This window comes from Stegostoma tigrinum, chromosome 31 (assembly GCF_030684315.1).
Source record: "Stegostoma tigrinum isolate sSteTig4 chromosome 31, sSteTig4.hap1, whole genome shotgun sequence".
Lineage (NCBI taxonomy): Eukaryota > Metazoa > Chordata > Chondrichthyes > Orectolobiformes > Stegostomatidae > Stegostoma > Stegostoma tigrinum.
This window is the reverse complement of record NC_081384.1, coordinates 3,833,399-3,853,091: the sequence shown is the minus strand read 5'-3', so window position 1 is coordinate 3,853,091 and position 19,693 is coordinate 3,833,399. Positions and strand designations below refer to the sequence as shown.

Genomic DNA, 19,693 nt, shown 5'->3' with positions numbered 1-19,693 from the left:
GACTTCTTGTGATGTTTGATGTTGATCTACCAGGAGGAGCCTGATAAGAAACTTGCTGTCAGCAGCAGGGCTGAGGAATGTTTATCTTTGTTCACGGGAGGGGCACACCGAGATAGCAGGAGCTCTGGAACATTCTGTACAGCTTCCAGGAAAGTCGTGACCCGTCATCTCCACGAGGCAGGAGAATGGAGCTGTGATGAAGTGATGATACTCTCGAGGCTAAATTACTTTTTAAGGAGGGGTGTGGAGCTATCAGCAGCTTTTCTGCCTTAATGCCAGTTCAGAATTCTCCTCCTTTCACTGGGCAACATTCAGTTGTCACTAAATAACTGTTGTTATTTGCTCTCACCATTGATTTACAAACAACTATTTGATCTGAGAAATAACTGTATTTGTTAATTACATCAAATCGAGATCAGTGATCTCTATGTATCTCTCTCTCTCTCACACTCACTTACACCGGGTCCTGACCATTTCTATTGGATCTGGGAAACTTGTTTTCATTTTGTACCCAGAAACATAGGGGGGACCAGTTTGCTTCGTCTTCATTACAATCTCAGACCTGCCTCAACTCTAGTGTAATCGGCAGCATTCCAGTTTCGATGTTTATTTCGCTTCATGGAGCTGCCCTTGTGTACACGAGGAGAGTTCAAGCAATACAGGTGGACTTGCATATTTGCACTCACCAATGTTACTATAATGGCAAAACCAACTCAGGACTACAAAGACATGGCCAGTTTTTAGTGCTGCTGGCAGTATTTCTATCTCCTTTGTTTGAAGGTTTGTTCGAGTTGTATCTGCTTTGGCACATTCATAGTGTATGAATGAGGAATAGGAGCAGAAATAGACCATTCTGCCCCTTGGGTCCAGAACATTATTCAATAAGGTTATAACTGATTTCCACCTTAGTTCCACTTTCCTGTCCGAACCTCTGATCTCTTGAGGCAAAAGATTTATCAGTCTCCATCATGATGCACACAATGTCTGATATTCCACAGCATCCAGCCAAGATTTTCAACCATCTGACTGAAGAATTGTCTCCTTTTCTCTGCCCTAAATGGTCCACTATTCCAAGACTATGACCCTTAGTTGAGCAGTCAGTGGGAACAGCCTCTAGTTCTTCTTTATAAGCTGTCTGGTTTTCTCTGCTCATTTGTCCTCTAGCCCATGGAAACAGTTCTCTGCTATTTATTGTCAAAACTTCTCAAAATTGTGAAGTCTGGTTATTAAATCTTTCTTTAGCTGCTGCTTCTCCAAGGAGAACAACCCCAATGTCTCTAGTTGTGTCTGTGTAAAGGAATTTTCTTCTTGTTGCACTCTGTGGGGAGGTGAGTGCATCATGTGAAGGCAGAGAAGAAACACAAAGGGATGGAGCTGGCAGGACTGAGACTGGACCAAGGATCAACTTCAGGTAGTTGTGGAGAGTTGTGACAAATAATATACCTCCAGTCTTGACCCCTGATATTGTGAAACATGCCAGGACTCATACATATTGAGGTGAGAATGGGAACTTTTCCATTTCAATGCAGTTGGAAGCCAGATATACAAACACCAAATATCAAGCAGAATTCCTTTCTATAGCGCCCGCATCACATTTTCATTAATCGTACCTGCTATCCATGTGATCTGCCAATTTGATGATTGTCATCAATGCGTTTAACCCTGAAGCATCAATTTGAAATAGGTGGTTGTTGTCTGCCTTGTAACAAAATGAGGCCATTCGGCCCAACAGACTTTTCCATCATTCAGTTATATCATAGTTTTTCTACACCTTCTCTCCACTGATGTGCCTTTGTTTGTAAATCCACAAAGCCTCTGACCTGACAAGTACTGTGGAGGGAAGAACACCACAGTTTTGAGCGAGATTCTGAGCTAGGGTGAAATATCATGCACAAAAGAGTAGACTATCAGTGTATTGAAGATGTATCTCTGCTGTTGTTCAAGGTCACCAGAACATTGTCGAGCGTAAAACTCATATTTGAAGAATTCTAATAGCCACCTCTTCTAATTAATGACCACCTCATCTCTTGGACTCGATAACTCCATCTGTTCGAAATGGTGGATCCACTCAGTTTTACAAATTGAATACTGAAGTGAGAGGGGGGAAAAGTGGCATTTGAAATGATCGCCTAATATTAATATTGTGAAAAAAATGTAGTAATGACAAAGTTCAAACATAATTACCTTAATCTACAAAATGTGACATTTAATTAGAAATTAACTTTTAAGAAACTACCCTCATTGTTCACCCTTAGGGCTTTTAAATAAAAAGGCCCTCTTGAAAAAATATCCTTGGTGCTGAAGTTAATTAAACATGGGAAAATGGTTTTGAATGCAAGAACTAGCATGCGCAATGTACTGAGTGTATGTTGGATTATGTTATGGATTATCTCGTGTCGATTATTATTGTGGTACAGTTTGGTGAGATGATTCTGCAGTGTTGCAGTGGGTGGTGTAGAAGCTGGGTGAATTCAAGGTGGAAAAGCAGCAGACGGATGCATGTTTATTCCTGCAAGACTGACACGAGCATCCCAGTTATTTCTTTGACCAGTTAGACATTTCCCCTCGGGGACTGCACGTGGGATGTAAAGCTACAGCTGCCTGATTGTGCAGGTCAAATACGAATTCTCACAGTGGCCAGAGGGGAGGACGACAATTTATTTTTGTACGTCTGTGCTGTGAATCTTTCCGATCTGTAGCCCACTGCCGAAAAGATGATGGAACCAGATTCTTATGAATTGGATAAACACTTGAAATGGGAATATATCGCGTGTCTGTGGGGAAAGTATTGAGGTGGGTGGGAATGAGACGAATTGAATAATTCTTTCAAAGAGCGAGTAGATGTGTGATGGGATGAATGGCCTTCATCTCTGCTGTACGATCCTACAATTGATAAATAGATAGTCATGGTTGCCTCAGCTGGTGTGCAAGTATTGAAATTGCTGCTCAGCGTGACAGTATAATTTTATTGCCCTGGCTAACTCCTCGGCCACTCTGAAGTCAATGGCAGCTATGGAAACCTGGTTACGTGGAACAGTCCCTCTTCCGCACCTACACATGCCCCAAACCCCACCTCTTCCTCCATTACATTGATGACTGTATCGGCGCCGCCTCTTGTTCCCCAGATGGCTCGAACAGTTCATCCCCTTCACCAACACCTTCCACTCCAACCTTCAGTTCACCTGGGCCATCTCCAGCACATCCCTCACCTTCCTGGACCTCTCAGTCTCCATCTCAGGTAACCAGCTTGTAACTGATGTCCATTTCAAGCCCACCGACTCCCACAGCTACCTAGAATACACCTCCTCCCACCCACCCTCCTGCAAAAATTCCATCCCCTATTCCCAATTCCTCCGCCTCCGCCGCATCTGCTCCCACGATGAGGCATTCCACTCCCGCACATCCCAGATGTCCACGTTCTTCAAGGACCGCAACTTTCCCCCCACAGTGGTCGAGAATGCCCTTGACCGCGTCTCCTGCATTTCCCGCAACATATCCCTAACACCCCACACCCGCCACAACCGCCCAAAGAGGATCCCCCTTGTTCTCACACACCACCGCACCAACCTCCGGATACAACGCATCATCCTCCGACACTTCCGCCATCTACAATCTGACCCCACCACCCAAGACATTTTTCCATCCCCACCCTTGTCTGCTTTCTGGAGAGACCACTCTCTCCGTGACTCCCTTGTTCGCTCCACACTACCTTCCAACCCCACCACACCTGGCACCTTCCCCTGCAACCGCAGGAAATGCTACACTTGCCCCCACACCTCCTCCCTCACCCCTATACCAGGCCCCAAGATGACTTTCATTATTACGCAGAGGTTCACCTGCACATCTGCCAATGTGGTATACTGCATCCATTGTACCCGGTGCGGCTTCCTCTACATTGGGGAAACCAAGCAGAGGCTTGGGGACCGCTTTGCAGAACACCTCCGCTTGGTTCGCAATAAACAACTGCACCTCCCAGTCGCAAACCATTTCCACTCCCCCTCCCATTCTTTAGATGACATGTCCATCATGGGCCTCCTGCAGTGCCACAATGATGCCACCCGAAGGTTGCAGGAACAGCAACTCATATTCCACTTGGGAACCTTGCAGCCCAATGGTATCAATGTGGACTTCACCAGCTTCAAAGTCTCCCCTTCCCCCACTGCACCACACAACCAGCCCAGCTCTTCCCCTCCACCCACTGCATCCCAAAACCAGTCCAACCTGTCTCTGCCTCCCTAACCTGTTCTTCCTCTCACCCATTCCTTCCTTCCACCCCAAGCCGCACCTCCATCTCCTACCTACTATCCTCATCCCACCTCCTTGACCTGTCCGTCTTCCCTGGACTGACCTATCCCCTCCCTACCTCCCCACCTATACTCTCCTCTCCACCTATCTTCTTTTCTTTCCATCTTCGGTCCGCCTTCCCCTCTCTCCCTATTTATTCCAGAACCCTCACCCCATCCCCCTCTCTGATGAAGGGTCTAGGCCCGAAACGTCAGCTTTTGTGCTCCTGAGATGCTGCTGGGCCTGCTGTGTTCATCCAGCCTCACATTTCAGTATCTTGGATTCTCCAGCATCTGCAGTTCCCATTATCACTGAAAGTATTTAAACTTGGGTCATTTTTCATGACCTTGGGACACCTCTGTACTGCTGACAAAGTACTTTTGAAGTATAATCTCTGATATTCTGCAGGGAAACCTGGCAGCCAAATTTGCATGCATTAAGCTCCCAGTAATGAGATGCACAATTGGAAAAGTGGTTTTATTGCCACTTTTAGACTCCTAGAGATATACAGCATGGAAACAGATCCTTCAGTTCAACTTGTCCATGCTGACCAGATATCCTATAGAAATCTAGTCCCATTTGCCAACATTTGGCTCATATCCCTGTCAACCCTTCCTATTCATATACCCCTCCAGATGTCTTTTAAATGCTGTAATTGTACCAGCCTCCATCACTTCCTCTGGCAGCTCATTCCATTCACACACCACCCTTTGTGTGAAAAAGTTGCCATTATGTGTCTTTTATATCTTTCCTCTCTCACCTTAAACTTATGCCCCTCTCGTTTTGGAGTACCCCCATCCTGGGGAAAAAGTCCTTGCCCACCCTGTCTGTACCCATCATGATTCTATAAACCTCTATAAGACTAGTCCTCAGCCTCCGACGCTCCAGAGAACACAGCCTCAGTCTATTCAGCCTCTCCCTGTAGCTTAAACCTGTCAAGCCCAGCAACGTACTTGTAAAGCTTTTCTGAACCCTTTCTAGTTTCACAACATCCTTCCTATATCACGGAGACCAGACCTGCACGCAACACTCCAGTTGCCAGTGGGATTCTTTTATATTTACCTGGGAGGCTAGATGGAGTCTCGTTTCTGTGTTTAGGTGTATTCCTGTGACACCTCTGATTATTTCAGCGCATAGTTCAGGCTGAAACCAAATAAAACTTGGGCCTTCTGACTTGGAGAGGGAATTTTGGCGCTGAGCCAAGACTGCACCTTTGAGAAAGCCCAGGCTGTGAGACAGCTTGTACCATGTCTGCGACAGCTGTGAATGTGGAATGAGATCAACTTGGGCCATCTTCATTTGAACGGTTTGCTGGTGGATGTGGTGGATTACAGAGCACCCTACAAAGTAGAACAGGATGACCCGCTCTGGTTTCCTGGCCAATGTTTATTTGTGAAGCAGCACCCAGGTCAGAGAGGGCTGCAGTACAGAGAAATGCCCAACAGCCCATCAAATATGCACCAGTCAAAAACAAATTTAATCCCATTTTCCAGCACTTGCTCCATAGACTTGTATGCCTTGCCATTGTAAGTGTAAATTTAAATACTTCAGTGCTATGAGGGTTTCTGTCTCTACGTTTTTTAACTGGTAGTGAATTCCAGATTCCCACCATCTTCTGGGTGAAAATATTTTCTTCATACCCCCTCTGAACCTCTCATCCCTTACCTTAAATTTCTGCCCCTGGTCATTGACCTGTCCGTCAAAGGCAAAAGTTTCTTCCTATCTACCCTCTATGCCCCTCATAATTTTACACATCTCACTCATGTCATCCCACTGTCTGTCCAATCTCTCTTCATAACTGAAACTCTTCAGCCTCAGGCAACATCCTGGTAAATCTCCTCTGCATCCTGTCCAGTGCTTCTTGTAGTGTATGTTCTAGAACTGCACACAGTACTCTAGCTGTGGTCTAGCCAATGTTTCAAGCCGTTCCAGCAGAACCTCCTGCTTTTAATGATTATGATCTTGCTGTGTGCAAATTGGCTGCTGTATTAATTTCATTGTAATGGTGACTGGCTGTTTGTAAAAATCTTCAGGATGTTCTGGTATTATGGAAGGTACTTTGGAAATCCAAGTTTATTTTTCTAATGGCTGCACATTATAACTTCCACCTATTGAGAAGTGGGAGAAAAAAGACTTGCATTTGTGTAGTGCCTTGAGTTAGGTCTCATTAGAAAGACCATTCCTCTGACAGCGCAGCTCTCCCTTAGCAGTGCACTTGGAAAGCCGTTCTTGATTATGTGCAGTTTTTAAAGTGGGACATGGCCTAGAAGCTTCTGGCATGGCTGCCGAACCAATGGTCTTATTCATGGAGGAGGACAGGTAGGAGGGGAAGTGGGTTTGAGGACAGTGGCAACAAGTTAGAGACACTCATTGCCACACTGGTGCAGGAAGGTGCAGCTCTGAGGTTGGGACTGAGACCAATTGCTGAGTTGCGAGGAGAGGAAGCATCGTCTGCATCTAATTGTGCCTTGACTGAAGTGAGAGTGCTTTGTGTTGACAATACCAGTTGACATCAAGGGAGAAACTGCCTTGTTCCCAGGCTTACCATTGCTCACCGTTACCAGCACTACATTGACAAGAAGGAACAGCAATACACTGATCTCTTAAATTTCAAAGTGATTTGACTGCCTTGCAACTACTCTAAGGTACTTGTAGTGTAGTATGTGGCTTGCATACTGACAGAGATAATGCTTTCTGTTTTGCAGTGTTGTTCATTAAAGGGAGTAATGACTGTGGAGGTGAGAGCCACTTTGCAAAATGTTTATTGTTATAGGTAGGACAGACAGATTATACCTGTCTTAATACTGGCAGCTACTCGAGGAGGTGTAAGAATAAACTTAACCAATAAATTAAGCTTAATTACTTTGTGCTGCAGCCCTGTATCCTGACATGTCGAGGTTTGCTGAGAGGTAATCTTGGATTAACTATCATACGCAAATTCAACCAGCAATATTTGAACATTATAAAAGCACCAGGGTCTGAAAGTAATTGTATGGATGCACAGCCTAGAGTTGCCATGATCCATCCGGAGTGATGCTGTGCTGTGTTTGATGGATGGTTTGTGCTAAGGTTAGCTGCCTCCTCCCTTCCACTCTTCATCGATTTGAACTGATTGAAAGCACTGGCTGTGTACAGACTCTCACTCAGCCCTACTCACCCATCACCACTTGCTCACCAACATACACTCTGGAATGATTTTAATATTGTAGATTTTGGTTAGTGCTTTCAGAACCTTCCACAGCCTCAAGAACTACCCTGTAACCACCTCCCGATCATCGTTGATCGGCCATGAGAAGGTGGCACTGAATCACCACCTTGAACCAATCGAATTTGATGCCATGATGATCTACAAGGGGTTAAAAATAGGCCAAGACCATGGACAAAGATCAGGCAAATGGTGTATATTGAGGGAAATAGCAAGTTGTCCATTTAGTCAGGAAGAGGAAAAAGAAGCATATTATCTCTGGTGAGAGATTGGAGAGTTCTGAGAGGTAGAGGGACAGGGTGCCTTAGTGCAATAAACACAAAAAGTTAGTAATCAGTTACAGCAAGTAATCAGGAAAGCTAATAGAATGGTATCATTGCCATGAAGGAGATTTAATGTAAAAGTTGGGAAGTTATGGTTCAATGATACAGGACACTGGTGGATCCATAACTGGTGTATTGTACGCAGTATTGCTTTCCTTATTCCAGATAGAATGTAAATGTGATGGAAGCAGTTCACCGAAAGTGTACTCAACTAATAACAGAATTAATGATTTTCTTGTGAAGATAGGTTGGAAAGGTTAGGCCTGTATCTCCTGAAGTTCAGAAGTATGAGAGGTGACTTGATCGAAATATATAGTATCCCGAGGGTGTCTCAATGGTGGATGTGGAGAGGATGTTTCTTCTCAAAGGGAGAGTCTAGAAGTGCGAGTCCTTGTTGAAAAATAATAGACCATTAATTTAAACGGAGACGAGGTGAGCCTAATCTGTCAGAGGATTGTGGGTCTTTGGGAATCTGCTCCTGCTGTGTTTTGAGGAAGAGCATTATTCAATCTTTTCAAGGCCGAAGTCAGTAGAGTCCTGATTAAGCAAGGGGTAAACTCAGAAGGCGGCAAGAATTGTAGTAATCGGATCGACCAAGATCTTATTGAATGGTGGAGCATGGTCCATGCTGAGCATGGAGCATGGCTGAGTGGCTTAGGCCCATTCCTAATCTGTATGTTTGTATGTATTGCTGTCTGTATGTTGTGTTTGTACGTATAGTACACTACCGTTTGTGGCTTGATGCATCTGGGTTCCATATGAGACCATTTTTGTTAATGTCAACCACATATTTGGGATTTTGTGTGGGGTGTAGGCCAGACTAGATATGTACAGCAGACACCTGCTGCCAAAGTGTGATGGTATTGTGCCTTTAAGAGAGATGTGTTCCGTGCTGTTTCTCTTACAAAAAGCTGTTGCCACAGTGGTACTGAAATGTCTCCCTCTGACAGGCAGCTGGTAAACAGCTTTTTGAGTTCTCCCTGGGTTTTTGTTTTAGTATGTGACAAAAAAAAACCCATAAGTGGGCAGGCCAGAGCTCTCACAGACCCAGGAAGGATTTTAGTTTTACTTTCAGTCAGTGAGAAGGCTTTTCTGATGTTGCTGAGGCTGAAAGGCTGCGCTCTGTGCTGCTAGAGTCTTAGACAGCTGGGCTTCCTCTTTAAAAATCATTAGGGGCAGATTGTTGGTTTCTTCTGGGCTGGAGAGAGATAGCACGTGAGAACTATAACTGTTTTGCTGAATTGCTTATTTTTTTCCTAAGTGTGTGTTTGTGGGATGCTGCCTACATTGGAACAGTTGATGTGCTGTGGTTAAATAATATATTATCTTGTTAAGTATTTCAATAGAATAAAGTTATGCCAATTCTTGCTTTTGTTGTATTTTAACTGTGTTCAAAGAATAAAGTGTGTTTTGATTAAAGCCTTGTGGTGGACTAGTTGAATCATATGTAGAACACAGCATCTTACACATGCTTTTTAAAATATGTAAATTAGTGCCCACGCTATCTCTGCTATTGGTACTTCAGAGGGGTCAGGTCTGGCCAGGTCCGTAACAAAAGGACATCTAGATTTTTATACTAGTTGGGTCATTTCATTATCATTATTAATGAGTTTAGAATTTTATTTTAGTATTCTTCCATTAAAATTGCTACGATGGTTGGATTTGAACTCCTGACTCAGAACCCTTCGGGAAGCTGGTCCAGTAATGTTGCCACTGTGTAACAATGCTGTCGAAAATTGTGAAACATTCCAACTTGTGTCGCACAAACTCCGTTAAGTGATGTTTGATATGGAGCCACAGCAAATGGTGTTAGAACAGATGGCCGAAGTTCACGCCGTTCAGTTTTAAGGAACGTCTTAGAGGAGGGATGTTAGGTCAGAGGGTTCGGGAGGAAATTCAAATGCTGAGATCCCACACAGCTGAAGATGAGGCCACTCATGATAGACCAGGGTTACAGATGACGTGTGGAGATCTCAGAGGATCTAGGGGATGGAGGAGGTTGTCAAGGTGGGAAAAGGCCATGACCAGGGGGCGGATTTGAAAACAAGAAGTATTTTAAAAATGCTGTTTTGGTTACCTGGGAGTTGGTGTAGGTCAGTGAGAATGGGGAGAGATGAATGAGATTTGGTGAGAATTAGGGCAAAGTCAAAGGGTTTTGGATAGTGATAATGGGAACTGCAGATGCTGGAGAATCGAAGATAATGAAATGTGAGGCTGGATGAACACAGCAGGCCCAGCAGCATCTCAGGAGCACAGAAACTTTGGATAGGTTTTGGATAGTATCAAGTTTTAATGAGGGTGGGTTTTGTTCAAATTTCTTTGAATAAGCTCATTTGAGCCTTATTTCCATGACATGGAGGTCCTGCTGATTTTACCCCACTCTGCCTGCATGGTAGAGAGGGGTGGTGAGTGTCAACTTGGAGGGATAGTCAGCTGAACCCTATTTTGCATGCTGCCCTATTGACAGCACACCAAGTGCAGACACTTAATACCCAGTGCAATGTTAGTGATCGCCCAGAATATCTGACTTACCTGGCTCAAGAAGATAAGGCCATGTGCTCAAGGGAGCTCTCAAAAAAAACTGGGTGAACAGCAGCAGCACCTTTTGTTGGGAAGCGCTGGGATGAGAATTCTAAACGATAATTATCTCTTGTTGAGGATTGAGTAATTCCCACCTACAGTTTGTGGCAATTGTAGCTTTACATGTTAACAATGATATGCTTTCATAGAATGACAGTAGCAAGTCTGTCCAGCAACAGTCATTAACTGCAATGACTGTAGTCCATAACCAATCAACTTAAATCATGTGTGTGTGTGTGTGTGTGTGTGTGTGTGTGTGTGTGTGTGTGTGTGTGTCTGTCTGTCTTGTGTGTGGTGTACAGAGTGTTAAAACAAGGTCATTTTTTCCCTACTTTGCCTTTAAACTGATATTAATTGGTTTAATGGAGAGGGGGAAAAATTAGCTTCCAAAGAAACCTGCCTACAATCCTGGGAGACTAACCTCAAAGATTTATTGGGAAGTGAATGAGATGCCTTTAAAGGGAAACAGAGGGGGAAGGAAGAGGACATTTTCAAATAAATTTTATGTTCATACCACTTTGGGATAAAAAGGAACAAACAGTCACATTATTAAAAATAAAAGTGGAAAAATAAATCATGGAACTCCCTCAACACCATGATTTCTCTGCACTGAGGAATATCCTAACAATGATCCATGGCTGTTTTTCATTCATATTTTAATACATAATTGCACAGACTGATTATTAAGTTGGATCAATGAACAATGCATAACTTTTAGAATGAGTAATAAGCATGAATGAATAGTCATGGAATTGATTCACCCTTCAGGGGATAGGCACTTTGAATCACTTCTCTGTGGCCTTCTGCCAGCTACTCTTGTCCTCGTTGCATTCCTTGCAGTGTCTTTGTCGGACATGTAGTAGATCCCTGGCCATGAGATTTGACCCAAACCCTCTGCAATATTTCTCCATTGGTGCCTGGCACTCATCTATTTAAATCTGTCTTCATTGCTCTGCTCCTTGAAGAGTGGCTTTGGTTCATGCCATGTTTCCCAAACATTCCAGAGTGCAATGGGAACTCATGACTGAGAGTTCCAAGTTGAAGAATTACAGGAACTCTGCTGCATAATTCAGGCTGACATGACCAGTGCAATGCCAATATTGAGGATGAGCTGCACTGTCAGCATGACCACATTAATCAAGGGGCCCAATTGCTCTCTCCTGTGTGTGTAAACCATCCCATAATACTGATGCAGACCTGGTTATAGTCCAACAGGTTTATTTAAAATCACAAGCTTTCAACATGCTACTCCTTTATCAGGTCAGTTCACCTAATGAAGGAGCAGTGCTTTGAAAGCTTGTGATTTCAAATAAGCCAGTTGGACTCTAACCTGGTGTCGTGTGACTTCTGATTTGGTCCACCCCAGTCCGACACTGGCACCTCCACATCAATGTAGAGAACAGAGAGGCCTCCCTATGGTCCAGGCAAACATTTAGCCCAGCCAATGACATCTTTGACCGATTATTCTGGCTATTTATCTCCATCACAATCCACATTTCTCTCTGCGGGACCTTGCTGTGTGTAAATTGGCTTCTGCAACTGCTGATAAGACAAGTTACTGGACCATAAATATCTCCATTTGCTGTAAAGTACTTCAAGACTCCCTCTTTGAAAGGAACAATATGCACGTAATTTGTTCACTTTTGTCACCTCTTGTACTATTTTGACTGCGGAGCTGGCCTGTTTTGGACTCTCTGAAGTGCCTGGGGAAATGTTTCTCGTGCATGATTACCACCTGTCTCATCAATGAATTGTGAATTGACAGTGATGAGCCCACAGTTACATTGTACAATGTGTACTACTGTTAAACTGACCTACTGTGCAGCAAGGCTAAGTGTGATATATAATTGCACTGTAATAGAATATAATTTAAACTAATAAACAATAATTATTGACTGTAGATCTTGTCAGATGGTAGAATTATTAGCAGGCATGGCCACAGCAATTTCTGAAATGATTGCAACTTGTAAGTGTATTGTGCTGTAACTTTTTAGAAGAAATCATTCACATATATCATTGGCAAGGTTGGCATATATCATTTTGACTCCAACTGCTCTTGAGAAGTTGGTGGTCAGCGTTGTTGAACCAATGCAGTCCTGTAGCTGCACTTGCAATGCTGTCGGGAATGGCTGATACGTTTGCAAGGCAGGATGCCAGGTGAGCAGTTCTTGGACATGGTGTTCCTCTGCATTTGCTGCTCATGTCCTTCAAAACAGGTGGGAATGATGAGTTTGGGTGGCATTGTGAACCTGTGGATGGCACTTCTTAAAACAAGGGACCGATGATTGTTATAAATACATGGAATCTTGTAAGGGACTTATTTCTTGCAACTTTATGAATGCATTACTTCATACAGATGTTTAAACTTGTACGTTTTGCTGGCTGATGAAGTCTTGTTTTCAGGGTTTATTTTGTATGGTTAGTTTTATCAAACCTTAGTTTTATCAAATTCAGTGAACTTAGTGCATTTTTAAATTTTAAGAGGCTTGAGTTTGCATGGATTGATGCTTTAAGACCTGTGGGCATAGTGTTAATGCTGTTATTTTGTAGCATCTGTAACCAGAAGCAATGAGGCTGAGCTTCATCTGCCAGAAGAGTTAAGAGCTTCAGCTTACTTTTTGCTATTCATAAATATTGCTGTAGTTATATATCCCTGCATTTCATCACTGCATCAATTCAGTCATGCCTTCAATTATGCAGGCCCTAATCTGTGCGATCCCTGCCTTACCCTCCCCATTAGGGTGGCAGAGTGGCTCAGTGATTAACACTGCTGTCTCACAGCGCCAGGGACCCGGGTTTGATTCCACCCTCAGGCGACTGTCTGTGTGGAGTTTGCACATTCTCCCCAAGTGCCACAATGATGCCACCCAAAGGTTGCAGGAACAGCAACTCACATTCCACTTGGGAACCCTGCAGCCCAATGGCATCAACGTGGACTTCACCAGCTTCAAAATCTCCCCTTCCCCCACCGCATCCCAAAACCAGCCCAGTTTGTCCCCTCCCCCCACTGCATCACACAACCAGCCCAGCTCATCTCCTCCCCCCACTGCATCCCAAAACCAGCCCAGCCTGTCTCTGCCTCCCTAACCTGTTCTTCCTCTCACCCATCCCTTCCTCCCACCACAAGCCGCATCTCCATTTCCTACCTACTAACCTCATCCCACCTCCTTGACCTGTCCGTCTTCCCTGGACTGACCTATCCCCTCCTTACCTCCTCACCTATACTCTACTCTCCACCTATCTTCTTTTCTCTCCATCTTCGGTCCGCCTCCCCCTCTCTCCCTATTTATTCCAGAACCCTCACTCCATCCCCCTCTCTGATGAAGGGTCTAGGCCCGAAACGTCAGCTTTTGTGCTCCTGAAATGTTGCTTGGCCTGCTGTGTTCATCCAGCTTCACACTTTATTATCTCCCCAAGTCTATGTGGGTTTGCTCTGGTTTGTTTCCACAGACCAAAGATACACAGGTTGAGTGGATTGGACATGTGGGAAATTGCGCAGAGTGTCTAGGGATGTGCAGGCTACGCGGGTTAGCCAAGAGAAATGCAGGGATAGGGTAAGGGGGTGGGTCTGGGTGGGATGCTGTTCTGAGGGTTGGTGTGGACTTGATGGGTCAAATTACCTGCTTCTATGTGTAGGGATGCTTTGATGTCTCTGTGTGTGTCTCTCACACATACATTCATCCATTTATCTCTGGCTTTCTGTCTGTCTCAGCCTTCTGTGTCTCTGAATCAGTGTCTCCCATTCACACCCTCCCAAAGATGCTTACTAAAACATAACTCTTTATCTAGGCTTGCACTGGCCTCTCCTAATGTCTCCTCATTGGCTCAGTGTCGGGGAGGCAGGTGACGTAATGTTGTTGGGCTAGAAATCCAGAGCTGCACGCTGTGCCCTGGGTTTGAATCCTACCATGGTAGTGAAATTTGAATTCGGTCAAGACTTGGAATTATGAACTAGTCTGATGGTATGACACTGCTGATTGCCATAAAAAGCCATCTAGTTTACTAATGCTCTTTAGGGAGGAAAATCTGCCACCTTTATCCAGTCTGGCCTACAGATCCACATCAGTGTGGTTAATGGTTAACTGCCCTCTAAGCAATTATGGAAGGACAATGAATACCAGCCCAGCCAGTAAAACCCATGACCTGTGAATGAATAAAAAAAAATTGCCTGAGAATTGCCATGTAGAATGCTTTGGGACATTTTCCTTTAATGAGGTGACTACACAAATGCAAACTATTGTTGTCCAAGGTGTTCTAATTGGTGCCATTAAATAGTGAGGTAGTGGATTCAGGAAATGCAAGCCTGGATCTCTGTTCACTGCTTTTCTAACCAGTTAGGAGTGTTTAGTTTTCGTAGGGGCTTGCTTAGCTCAGTTGGTTGGAAGATGGGCTTGTGATGCTGGCTGATACCAATAGCATGGGTTCAATTCCTCTACCAGCTGAGGTTACCCTGAAGGACTGTCCTTCTCAACCTCTCCCCTTCCCTGAGGCATTGTGACCCTCAGGTTAAACCACCTCCAATTGTCTCTGTCCAATGAGGGAGCAGCCTGATGGTCCTGTAGGTAAATGGCAATTTTTAAATGCAAAATACAAAGCTTTCTGTGGCTGGACATCTGATAACTTCCCTGTGGTCTGTCCATTGAGGGGTGCAGTGTAAATATAAATTTCTGGTGTTGTAAATTCCTTTCTTAATTTACTGCTTGAGTCAGTATTAGCTCAGGCTGTCTTCCTTGGGTTTTTTTCTCATGTTCCATGTTAATACAAACAGAGAAAGAATTGCATAGTTATATGAACAAAAACAATGAGTGGGATAGGTTTACGAGATGCTGGAAAAGTTGGCACAGGTCTGATGGGCCAAATGGGCATTTGTTTCTAGGAATCTGTCATGACAATTTGCATGTGGCTTTATTAATGAATGCACCATTAATGTCAGAAAACTATTCCTATCTGACTACTAGCAATCTTGTACCCACTGCATGTGCAATCTTGTCCAATAATATAACCTAATGTGCAGTTTCTCATACATAATAGATTGTTGGACAAGTGGTGCAAACTAGCTTCCACAGTACAGAGCTTGAGGAAGCGAAACTAGACATCTTTTCAAATGCTACAAATTGCCTTTTTAATCGGTCCCTCAATAGCATGTTTAAAATTGTCCTTATTTGTAGATTATTATTTCAACTGTTCATCTCCAGGGCTGTGTTAATTTCTTCAGTGATTCCGATGCTGCATGTGGAACAAAAGCACCCCAAGTGGCACATCAGAGGTAAGTCATGAACCAGCCAGGGATTTGATGCATAGTTAAAACCTCAAACTGTCTATCCAACTATGCAGCCGGTGCAGAATGAGCGTCGGAGTGCTATTTCCACCAGCCTCCCCTCCCCTCCCCATGCTAATGGATTCAATTCAGGCTGTATTAAACTCGCAGCAGCTTTAGCTCAGGATGTTCAGCACTGGTTCAAAAGTTCATGCAATTCCCTAAAGACCAACCCCCCAACCCCACCCCACCACCCACCCCCTCCGTTGGCCGTGACTTCGTCTCACATTGTGGCAAGAGTGCAATGAGTACTTGGAAACTGAGACACATTAGTCACATTTCTGATTGCAAGTCACCCACACCTCTACGTTGAGGGTCCCTTTTCATTTTTTTTCCTGTAGGCATGCCCCCTCATATGTAATGATGGAAGAATCTTACTAGGTAGCGGGATGGCAAATAGATTGTGCAAATTACAGTCTCACTGCCGCACCCCCCCCCCCAACACCCCCCAACCCCTGGAAGTACGGAGGAAGATTGGCAAAAAATCACAGGCCTCGTGTCACTAATCTGCCTCCTGGCTGTCCACTGCACTGACTAATGACAGAACCATAACTGGATCTACACTAAAAGGAAGAGTTCACCCAAAGGTTATCGTCACCAGGTACCATGCTAGATGAGGTTTTGATTTTTTTTGTATTGGACTTTGGTGCATTAGATTAATGGAATTTCAATTACTGCTTGGGTGCCCCAAAGCTTTGTTCACAATATAAATGGAGATTCTATAGGCGTGACAGCTTGCTAGTGCAGAACGTGAAGGTGTACATCTCTACAATGCTCGCTGACTGCAAGGAATTGATTTTAAGGAGCAATTAAATCCGCTTCATTATAAATGATTGATTTTAAATGTTTTCTTCTTTTGCATTTTTGTCAAGTGTTCCTTTTTCTCACTATATATGCCTTTCTCGCCCCTCGTGTTGGTCTCTCTTTCATTGTGTCTCTCTGTCTGTCTGACTGTCTCTATCCCTCCCTTTTTCCAAGTGCCTCTTTCTCCTTCTATCTATTAATCTCTATCCAGCTCTATTTTTATTTCCTCTCATTAAGTCTCTGTCTGTCTCTCTCTCTCTCTCTCCACCTTTTTCTCTCACCGCAATTATTAAGTTATAAAAAGCATTCTAAATTATTATTGTTAAAGGATTTCTGTGGGAGAAATAAACACTTTTTTTTACATATGCAGCGAAAATAAAACATTTGGAATTGTCCTTTGAATGAGTCAGTATCGTGGGAGAACTTTCGTCAGATTTCAAATAAAAGTAAAACTGCTGAAAATGCTCAGCTGGAAGGGCAGCATCTGTGGAGAGAGGGAAGCATAGAGTTCCTATGAAAGGTTGTTGACCTGAAATATTAACTTCCTTTCTCCCCCACTCCACAGACGCTGCCAGGCATACTGATTCTGAACATTCTCAGTTTCTATGTCAGATTTCCAGCATTTTTTTTATAGTAGGTGATTTATTCCACACTGAACATTGCCCCACTCTCTTTAATTCCCTCATCAGTTTCCTCCCCATTTCTGCTGAAGGCGTCAATGTCTTGCCAAGGCTGAGACTGGAGCTGCTGTGTCTAACCAACTCTTTGTGCCCGCAAACAAAATAATTGACATTCCTCTCCTGAGTACTAATTAATTCATTGCAGAATCTCTTAAGTGACGCCAGTGAAGACCAGAGTAATTATTCATGGGCTGTGATTTGCAGGTGAGCTCAAACGCATCCCAGAACAAAGAGAAACTGCTGGGATAAAGTCAGCCCTGGCTGATGGATTGCATTTTAAAATATTTTTGCGTTTCTCTCTCTTTTCCTTCAGGCAACAACTCGCACTGGTTTTCTGTTCCATAAATACTACGGGATGGGGTGTCAACCGTCCAGGATTGACCTGATCATTAAAGGTGGACAGGTGCAATGTCGCTGGGTTTTCCAAAAAAAATTTTTTTTTCCCATTTTTGCCAACCATGAGTGTTTGTTCATCACAAAGCAATTTTTGGAAAGGAGAGTTGTTTAATCGTCAAGACTTCTCCAATCATATGACGTGGTCTTTGTTTTCCAGTGACTGTGGGGGGGAGGAAGGGTGCCGGGCGGGACATTGTGGGGATGGTCCACTTGGGACATAATCCAGGTTTTGTACAGCTGAAGTATTTGGCTTCTACCCCTTTACATTCTGGTTTTTAGGTCGGAACGATAGGAATTCCACTGACCTGGAGAAATTTGTTCTCTGTACCTGTTTTTGACATTTCAACGATCCATTTACTTGGATCCCAAGCCTCTCTGAAGCTCCAAAACTTGCGTCTGTGTCTCATGGCTTTTTTGACGCCTCTCACTAATTTTCTGCTGTTTCTACCCATTACTTGATTGGTTCATGGTGGAGGTGCTGGTGTTGGACTTAGGTGGACAAGGTCAGAAGTCACATGACACCAGGCTATAGTCCAAGAGGTTTATTTGAAATCACAAGCTTTCATCGGTGCTGCTCCTTTGTCAGCTGGAGTGAAGAAGCTCACAGGCACGGAATTTATAGACAAAGGACCAGCGGTCCAAAAGCTTGCGATGTCAAATGTTACCTGTTGGACATTAACCTGGTGTCGTGCGACTTCTGACCTTGATTGGCTGTGTTTACTGTGGTCAAATTCTGTCTCATCCCATTGAAGCCAATCTGAACTAAATTTGAAATCTAAGTAGCTGTATCATGTTTCTCTCTTTCAAACACACTTTGAACTTGACCATACTGTGATCGCATCTAGAAAGAAAGAAAAACTTACAATTGTGTTGCAATGTTTATGACTACCAGCCACCTCCAAACACCTTACAGCCAATGAAGTATTTTTTGAGGTGTGGTCACTATTGAATGTAAGAATTGCAGCAACCAATTTGCACGCAGTAAGCTCACGTGAAAGCAGTATGGTAATATCCACACATTTTGTCTGTGTCCTTAATTTAAGCTATAGGCTGAATAGGCTGGGGCTATTTTCCCTGGAGCATTGGAGGCTGAGGGGTGACCTTACTGAAGTTCATAAAATCATGAGGGGTTGGATAGGGTGAATAGCCAAGGTCTTTTCCCCAGGGAGAGGGGGTCCATAGAAGGCAAAGGTTTAAGGTGAGGTAGGAAAGATTTAGAAGGCATCTAAGGGACAACTTTTTCACACAGAGGGTGGTGTGTGAATGGAATGAGCTGCCAGAAGAAGTGGTGGAGGCTGGTACAATTACAACATTTAAAAGGCATCTGGAGGGGTATATGAACAGGAAAGGTTTGGAGGAATATGGGCCAAATGCTGGTAAATGGGATTAGGTCAGATTGGGATGCCTGGTTGGCGCAAAGGGCCTGTTTCCATGTTGTATAGCTCTATGACTCTAATTGAATGTGTCAGGTGACTATGGCAATGCTGCTGTCAAGGGTCATGTGACAATACCTCCAGCAGCAGGCACTCTAACCAGTAAGCCTCTGCATTGGGGACTTGGTGCCGTAATGGAAGCAGGCAATCCTGTGGCATGAATCACCAAGTTAGTACACAGGTACAGCAAGTAATTAGGAAGACAAATGGAATATTGCCTATCAAAAGAGGAATGCAATAAAATGAGTCAGTAAATGTTCCTGCAGCTTCACAGAGTGTTGATGGACCACATCTCAAGTGCTATGGACAGTTTTGGTCTCTGTATTTGAAAAAGTAAGATTTAATTGCTTTAAAAATAGTTCAGAGAAGGCTCACTCATTTATTCCTAGGATGAAAGGCTTATCATAAAAAAGGTTGAACCAATCGGGTCAATATTCTTTGGTGTTTAGAAGACTTAGAGGTGACTGTATTGAAATGTGATCCCAATGGGATGCCTGTTGTGGGACAGACTAGAATTAGGGGACATGGTTTCAGAATAAGAGGTCCGCTTTAGGACAGAAGCGTAATTTTCCCTTTTCTGAGGGCAGTTAGCGTGTGGAATTCATTTCCCCATAAGGAGATCCAAGGCTGGGTTGGGTGGATTTTTAATTGACAGAGGATTATGGAAGATG

General features: G+C 43.8%; 1 protein-coding gene across 2 annotated transcripts in view; it reads left to right on the top strand.

The window, feature by feature from the left end:
• skap1 (src kinase associated phosphoprotein 1) overlaps positions 1–19,693 on the top strand; it is a 389,377-nt gene that overhangs the window by 90,334 nt on the left and 279,350 nt on the right. The gene's annotated exons all lie outside the window — the stretch shown is intronic.